The 8,796-nt window shown below is 40.2% G+C and overlaps 1 protein-coding gene across 6 annotated transcripts in view; it reads left to right on the top strand.

Moving 5' to 3' along the window:
* Ctnna3 (catenin alpha 3) overlaps window positions 1-8,796 on the top strand; it is a 1,468,839-nt gene that overhangs the window by 1,166,911 nt on the left and 293,132 nt on the right. The window lies entirely within an intron of this gene.

Below are 8,796 nucleotides of genomic sequence, written 5' to 3' on the forward strand. Positions count from 1 at the left end.
TGACTTACATATTTGGTGAGAACTCACGCAAAGAGAGCACATTAACCCATAGCATGTGGAGATAAAAGATGCCTCATTTTTTACAGGTGTCTCATAGCATGATCAAGAGCCAAAAAACAAAACAAAACAAAAAACAAAAATAACATACTTGCTTTCCCTGATAAGCAAGGATAGATCTCACTGCTTAAACAAGTTGTTTCTATGGCCAATTCTCACCCCCCTTCCTAAACCATAGACTCACACAACATTCTGCAAGAAATCTACCTTCTAAAGCTGATAGGAACAACAAGCCCTTTAAACTTTCCAATCTGGGATTACTTTATTTGAGAGAGAGAAAAAAGGCTCTTTCCCAAGGGTGTGACTGCATCATTGGTTGTGGATAAAATGTTTATACAGAGTCCAAAATTATTTGCTTTAACTTGGATGTTAACGTGTATGTTTAAGATATTATTAAAGTAAGTTATTTAAAAAAAAATGCTTATATAAGGAGCGGAAAGAACCTTTTCTCATGTCAGTTCAACTGGAGGTGGTAAGCGAGAGGTATGAGATTCTTTTCTCCCTAGTGTGGGAACAAGATGCCTTAGAAAGTGAGGCCAGGGTGTTAAGAAAATCTCAGCAGGGTTATTATGAGTCAGTATGGGTGTTGATCCTGCTGCTGAACTCCTGATGCTCATAATCATTTCACCTGAGGTGAACAAAATCTTGAGATTTACCCAGCTGTTCATCTTTGATTAACTGCTGTACTAAGGGCTATTTACCTGGGCTTCCTGCTCAGAGCCAATGAAGCAGCTCACATCAAATAAAGGAACACTGGGCCGGGCAGTGGATGTGTACAGTAAGGAAGATTCAGTAGAGTGTATGAGAAAAGTATGTAGGCATGAATATGGTTGTCAGGAATTAGCTGCTGCCAAGGATGGAGGACAGAAGTAGATGAGAATATATGAATAGCTTATTGAAAGCGTTTGTGTGCAACCCAAGCGCCTATAGCTTACTCTGAGCAGTCTACACAATGGAGACAACTGTGAACCTTGTGAAGAGTCAGAAGACATTCTGAAGCCTACCAGAACAAATGGAAGGATTGTAAGAAAAAAGGTTAAAGGTGTAAAGGTACTAGACCTAGAGCTTAGTACTCGAGACTTGCTGAAAGTAAACCCAGCCATGAGTATCATAGAGAGAGTCTCCAGATATATACAAAGTTCTCAATTATAATGGTTGGTCTTAGGAAATTGTGCCTTTACAGCATTACAGTAGAAAGAATACTTCTAATCTTGACATCTGACCTTTTCCTGGACTAACAGGGTGTGCAGTATGACATTCTCATAGTGTTGGGTATTCACAATGACTGTTAGTCACTCTTCATGATGATAGGAGGCTGACTGACTCTACAGGGTGCCTACTCTTTGAGGTTCAATAGCTTAGATGAGTTCCATGCAGTTCTTAAGTTACAATATCTTCAGCTTAAGGGTGACTTTATTGGGATTCCTCAAAGTTGAGGAGCACCTGTATTGATGGGGCGCCTACAAAGATTTGGTTGTGTGATTGGATGTCTGATACTATAATACTACTGTGTCCAGAGAGATAATTCCAAACATGTGAGCTCCCTTGAAGCAGGTTTTTTCTTCACCTTACCTATTTGCGATTGAGTGAAGCATGAAGGATGTATGGGTCCTAGGTGCAAAATCTAAATTGTATAACAATATACAAACTTCACAAAATGGTCTCATCATGATCCAGCATGACAAACAGTTCAACCATGTCTGTAAGGATATTTGGCAAAAACAAATATTTACTAACCTGTAAACTCAAGGTTAGAGGAGCTACATTTTCTTCAAGTATGTCTAGGGAAGGAAAAAAAATAAACCTTATAACTCTTTTTAGTAGATGTTCCAGCATTTATTTATTTAGTTTCTATATTGCTTACATATAGCCAATCAAATTACCTTGCTGCTATTTCTACATGTTCTTCCCATACAGAGGTCCTGTCTGGGGCAGGAGAATAATTTGTTGTAATTATAGTTTACAAGGAAGTAATTTTTTTGCTATAACCATTTCCTTTTTTAAGGTAAATATTTCTATTTCTGTTAACTTGTGCTTGTTTAATTTTCAACTAATTTTTTCGTTCCCTTGGGGACTGCTGGGAGGAAAGGTTTACATTTCTAGGTAATGGTCCATCCCTGCGGGAAGTCAGGGCAGGAACTCCAATAGAACAGAAGCTGAAGGCAGGAGCTGCTGCAGAGGCCACAGACAGGTGCATGCTTACTCTTGTCCCCATGGCTTGTTTAGTCTGCTTCCTGAGACTATTGCAAATGCATTCTAATTAAATCCCCTCTTAAGTCAAATAAAATGGAATTATTATTTTTGGAAATTTATACTGCTGTTTTTCTTCCGTTGGCTTACTTCCGCCAATTTAAGACTCAAGGACCATTGGACTAAGGAAAATTCTTACTGTTACTCTTAGGCCTAAATTTGCATTCAATTAGACTTTACATTTCTAAATGACCACTTACACAATTTGTCTGGTGGCTTTCCAAGTCACATACCAACTTATCGCCAGCTACAAGTATGAAATGTTGAGTTATATTTCCTTCGTGTAAATTATTACTAAAATATGTCCAAATATTGACCGTTTTCTTTAAGAATCCAATCATCCCCCCTTATTCTCTTATTTGTTTTCCTCTGCACAGCCAATTGTTTAAAAACAGTTTAATATTAAAAATGCCATTTTCTCCAAGTTCTTTCAGCCTTGAGATTTCTGTTAACCCTTCATATTCTTCCTCTAACATCTCCAACTCCTTTTTCTTTTTCTTTTTTTTATTTTAATTTTTTTATTAATCATTCTGTTTACATTTCAAATGTTATCCACATTCCTGGTCTCCCATCCATAAACACCCCCCCCCCACCTGCCTTTAAGAGGGTACTCCCCAACCCCCACTCCTGTTTCATCCCTCTAGCATCCCCATTCTCTGGGGCATCAAGCCTCCACAGGTGTCTCCCCTCCCTCCTATGCCAGATAAGCCAATCCTCTGCTACACATGTAGCAGGAGCCATAGACCAGCCCATGTACACCTTGCCAACTCCTTTTTCTAACCTCCCCTTCCCTGAGAACCTTCATTCTCCTGGATGCTCCCAGTTTCCCCCTTTTCTTCTGCAGATCAAACTACTTCTATATATTTATTTCCAAACGTTATATTCTTACTCTGGCACTTTGGTAATAGGTTACCTTGGTTACTATGACTGACACTGTATAAGGATGTTGTTTGCATAGTCCAGGGGCATTCTGAACCATTTGACCAGCAGGTAAAACAAAGCTGTAGCATATTCTTTAGCTATCCTATATTTTATTCCATAGCTTTAGAGACTGAGCCAATGTTAAAAATCTATCCTTTATCACTTCATTTGTTTTAAGTTTGGTTTATATGGTCATATTTCAAAGAGTCTTGCGATTGCAAATGAGATCTTACAAAGTGCATGCATGTCAGCTGGCAAATCCCTTCAATTGTGGTTAATATATAAACATATACTCATGTGATAATGTTGGATCGCAGATGTCCAGTTAGGTCTGCAGGTTTTATGCACACTGTCATCCTTGGGCCTTCAGGTACTTCTCAGATGCTATGTTACTTCTACCCACTGTGTTTTTTTCCACAGTGCCGACACTAATGACACCAGTTCTCTGTCAACCCCAGGGAAGACTTTCTTTTACTCCACAGGAGTAACTGCTGTCAAATGTGAGCTTCCTAGGGCTTTGTAGCTCCTTTGTTGACTGGAGAGCATCCCTTTCCTTCACCATTTGGGACTTATTAAGCGCACCGAGAATGAACACCTTTTCATTTCTTGCCACTGAACAAATGTCCCGAAGTCATTCACTCACCCAACTCTTCACTCTAAGGGCTTCTGGCTGGGGATTCCCAGTTGAAACATTGCCCCTTTGGGAGATGTCATGATTGCTTTACTGTGTCAGGATCAGCTTATAAAGAAACCAGTTAGCAGGGAACCTCCTAAGGGAACTTAGTAAAAGACATGTTTTTAAAAAAAAAAAAAAAGTAACTTTAACTTTGCATGTAAATGTAAGCCAAACCTCTGGAGGAAGAGCTCTGTAGTAGGTGTCTTGCTGTTACCTCTAAAAACAAAGGAAGTAACTTAAGGGAACACCCCCCCCACCCCCCATCCCCCACCCCCACTAGCATTGGTCAGCTAGAACAGAGGCCCACTGCTCTGAGCACAGTTAATGGCCTTCCTTGAGCATGTTTGAAGTGACTTCTGACTAAGGGAGTCTGTGTGTCTAGGGTAAGAAGATCCACTGAGAAACATGTTGGTTAGGATACAGACAAAGAGCCAACAGGTGACTGCAGCTCATGCCAGGAGAAAGATGTTCATTCTGAGGTTTATCAGGGAAATCATTTCTCTCCCAACAGTAGAAGCCACAGGACTAGCAGGAGAGGCCTTTGGTCCAGAAGGGCTTTGATGCTAACAGAGTTCTGCACTCAGAGCTATCTATCAGCATAGGAAATAGACTCAAACTTTGTTGAACCTGAGGAGCCAAGTATCTTTCTTTTAACATGTGTTCAGAACAGATGACTCTATAGATTGAAGAAGAATACAAAGAAGAGACTGTTAATCTGGGTGGGGGGTGTATGTATGTATGCTTATGTATGATATGTGTGTTTGCATATGTGTATGTATATGTGTTTGTATAGGTGTGTATGTATATGTATGTGTATATGTGCTGGGCTGTGTCCTCCTTTGCAGCTGGGATACCTGGAGCAGACTCTGCAAGCTGCAAAACTCAGTCTGTAATAGGAATCCCCAGTCCCTGTTTTCCCGGGTAGGAAAAGCAGAGCCTGGAATGATTGCTGTGGTTCCCAGTTTCCTGTGCATCCAGGTGCTGCTGGGAGGTGGGAACTGGGGTCACCAGTCCGTGCTACCATGACCCAAGAAGGAAGGGGGCAGGAAACTGAGTGAGTGCCAAGAATATGTGATTCTTTGCAACAAAGGCCTCCCCCACCCCACCCCCGCCCAGATCCTTGATGAAGAGATAGTTCTTGCTTGTTTAAAATGCTTTATGTGAATGCATACACCTTATTCAGGGTGAACCAAGGAGTAAATACATTTTGCAGGAAGAGATGCCCAGGAAGGAAAGCTCATTGGCTGAGTACTTGGGGCCTATCTAGATAACTCATTAGCATGGAGAATTCCAGGTTTTTTATGCAAAGTGACTGTATTAGTCTAGAGTCACAGAACTTATGGGTAGTCTCCATATAATAAAGGAATTTGTTGATGACTTACAATCTGCAGTCCAACTCCCAAAAATGGTCAGTAGCAGCTGTGAATGGAAGTCCTAGGATCTAGCAGTTGCTCAGTCCCACAAGGCAAATGGGAGAAAGAGAGAAACAGTATCAATCTTCCTTCTTCTAATGTCCTTATGTAGGTCTCCAGCAGAAGGTGTAGCCCAGATTAAAGGTGTATGCCACCTTTAATGACCTTGAACTCAAAGGTCTCCCTGTCTTAATCTTCTGGAATCCATAGCCACTGTGCCTCAAGATCTCCATGCCAGGATCCAGTTCAGAAAATTTTATCTCCCAGCCTCCAGATTAGGATCACTGGTAAGCCTCCAAGTCTGGATTGTAGTTCATTCCAGATATAGTCAAGCTGACAACCAGGAATAGCCACTACAGTGACTAATTGCTGTGGTCTTCTCAGTGGGATGTGGTAGTTACAAGTTCTAGAACAGGTACAGGAGTTGGTTCTGCTACTACTGTTTTCAATTCTGAGATTTATGGGGTTTGGACACACTCAGCCTTACCAGTTCTTCTGTCTGATGGCATGGTCCACTTGCCCCATGTGTATTTGTGTGTATACATATGTATGTATATATTATATATATATATACATATATATGTGTGTGTGTCTTATATGTGTATATGTGTGTGTGTTATATGTGTATATGTGTTTTTATGTGTTTGTGTGTGCATGTGTGTATGTTTATGTCTCTATACGTATTATGTATCTGTATGTGTGCACACATATGGAGACTAGTGTTCAACTTCATTTTTCTTTTTTTTTATTTCCTACTAAGTAAGGGTTTCTGAGTCAGGATTTCTCACTAATTTAGAAATTACTTAGATACACTGACTAGCCTTCAAGCTGCTTAAATCTGCCTTTCTCTGTACCAGTAATGGGGTAGTAGGTCTGCTCTACTCAGCCTGTATATTTATGTGGGCTCTGGGATTTAAACTCAGGTCCTGTGCTTGCTTGTACAGTAGGGGTATCTCTCACGGAGCCATCTCCTTAGCTCTCTTCAAGGCTTGTTTTTCTTTGTTTGGATAAAATTTTGTCTAATATTAAATCAAGTAGGTTTTTATTCTTTGTCTTAAAGAACTCTCCAGAGGTGCTCACCTCCTATTTCAGAGAAGAGATTTGTCCACACAACTACATCCTAGGAGTAACTCTAGTAGAGCTGAAAAAGCATCCTAATGAAGAAACCGGAGAAACAATTTATAGGTGATGGCTTTTACAGAATAGGATATATAATGGATAAGTGGGGGGAAGGGAGAGAGAGAATTTTGTGTTTTAACTTTTGTAAAACCAGTGCTAGAATTTGAGAGAAAGAAAAATTCTACCTTGTGATGGCTTAAAACCTAAGAGAGTTTCCATGCTTCACACAGGTCACAGGCTGATGGAGTCACAGGAGGGGACTTGGAGTCATTAAGCACTGGCTTCAGGTTCTTGTGTACCACAGGAGAAGAAAATAACTCTCTGTTTTCACACCACAGGAGTCTTTAGGCTATACTGATTTCCCCTCTTTCATAGCACAGAAACCCAAGAAGAACTCTTCTGGACAATTGGTTGAAGAACACTTCTAATCTGTTCCCTGCTCCCTAGGGGCAGAGACATTGGTCAGCTCTCCATTCCTTCCTTCAATTTGCCAGAGTGCTTACCTGCCTGGCCTATTGCTTCTAACAGTTCCCTGTAGCTGTGACTCAGCAAAGTGAACTTTCGTGTCTTTACCATCATTAACTCACCTGGTATCTTACAAAGGTCTCATATAGAACCATCAACAAAATTAGCATCGGCCATATCAGGCCCTCTCTCTCACTCAAGTTGATATTTGCCATACCATTTTACACATTTAATTACCTACCTATCATGTTTCTACATCTACAATTTATGTGATATAAAAGAAGGAATTTTTATAGCATTTAAAAGTAGAAATCAATTTTTACTATTAAATGGCTGATTCGGTTTTTAAATTTTGTACTTCAATGATATGTTAAAACTGATCTGCAGGGAATTTGGGGGCAAGCATACGATGATGCTACTTGAATATATTTTATGTTATAAAGATGATGATATATCAAAAACTAACCTGAGAAATGTTTTCCCAAAGAATTAGAATGTGGTATCTCTTTTAGGTAAGCTATGTTTGTTTTCTCCATGGTCATTACCATGACCATGAATATGTAATGTGTCTTTGCTAGTGCTCGTTATTATTAATAGTGCTCTTGGGATATCTGAGAAATTGGATCTATGGTATTGTTTGTTTTGACTTTTTAGAAGTACATTAATCTTGCACATAGGCATCACATCTTTAGCACATTTACTCCAGTTCTCCCTCCTAACTGCTCTTCTATCCAACCTTTGCTGCATTCCTTCCCATAGATTTCCCATCTCTTTGTTTTAACCCTCTGGGTTTTATTTATGGTACTCGTACATTCATGAGTCTGGGCTGGTCCATTGGAGCATGGTAGACCTACGAGGGGTCTCATGCTTGCAAGAACCTAAATTTCCATCAACTAAAGCCATCAGTAATTGAAAGTACAGCTCTCAGATCCCATCAGAGGCGTTTTGCTGTGCAGTCGATTTCAGTTAACTAAGAAATACCAACTGATTAAAGTGTAGAGAGTATTGGTTGTTCTTTTAAACAAAATCTCCATCACTCGATTTTACCAATAAAGACTCCAGAGCCAAATGCTGGTATGAAAGCCTGCTAGCTCAGGGAGGCAGGGAGAGTACTCAACTGACCTTCCTCCTCAACTAATAATCCCAAAGAGAGGAGTTCTTCTCCATGCTGTCTCAAAAACCCTTCAAACTGAATGTCCCTCCTTTCTACTTCCTGTGTATCTATCTGTCCTTCCAACCTCCTCTTACTCTCTATGGCTTTTTCCTATGTTCATTCCCTGTCAACTGCTTGCTTGCTTCACCTCTTGATCAATGGTTGACTTAATTTAATCCTGTTTACAATAATCAGAAAACTCTTGGATTAAAGGTGTGTGCTAGGGCTGAGCCACACCACAATGAGAAATAAGTTTTTTCCAGTAAATAACCAAATCTCAAGGTTCACAGCCTGATCAAATATCCTGTAACAGTTCAGTTTCCTTTTTAAGGATGATAGTTTAAGAAGCCTTACTAAGAATTGTTTCTTCTATAATTGTTATTTTTTTAAATTTGTTTGTGTGCATGTGTGCACCTCTGTGAAGAAGCATGAGTTTCCTGTGTTTGCTTGCCAGAATATGTTGATGAGTATTGAGGGCAGTCTTGGATGTTGAATTCCCCCTTTTGTCTAAGGCAGGTGCTACTACACCTGGCTTGACATGGATTTTTTGGGATTTTATATAACTCAGATCTCCATGCTTCCCTGAACAAGCATTTTCCCCATTGAATAACTCCCCAGGCCACAACAAGACTCTGCACTGTGAACATCTGATGTTGAGTTGGGGAGAGAGAGAGAGAGAGAGAGAGAGAGAGAGAGAAGGGGAGGGAGGGAGGGAGGGAGGAAAGAGGGAGGAGAGAGGGAGG

Source organism: Mus caroli, chromosome 10 (assembly GCF_900094665.2).
Source record: "Mus caroli chromosome 10, CAROLI_EIJ_v1.1, whole genome shotgun sequence".
In the NCBI taxonomy this organism is placed as follows: Eukaryota; Metazoa; Chordata; class Mammalia; order Rodentia; family Muridae; genus Mus; species Mus caroli.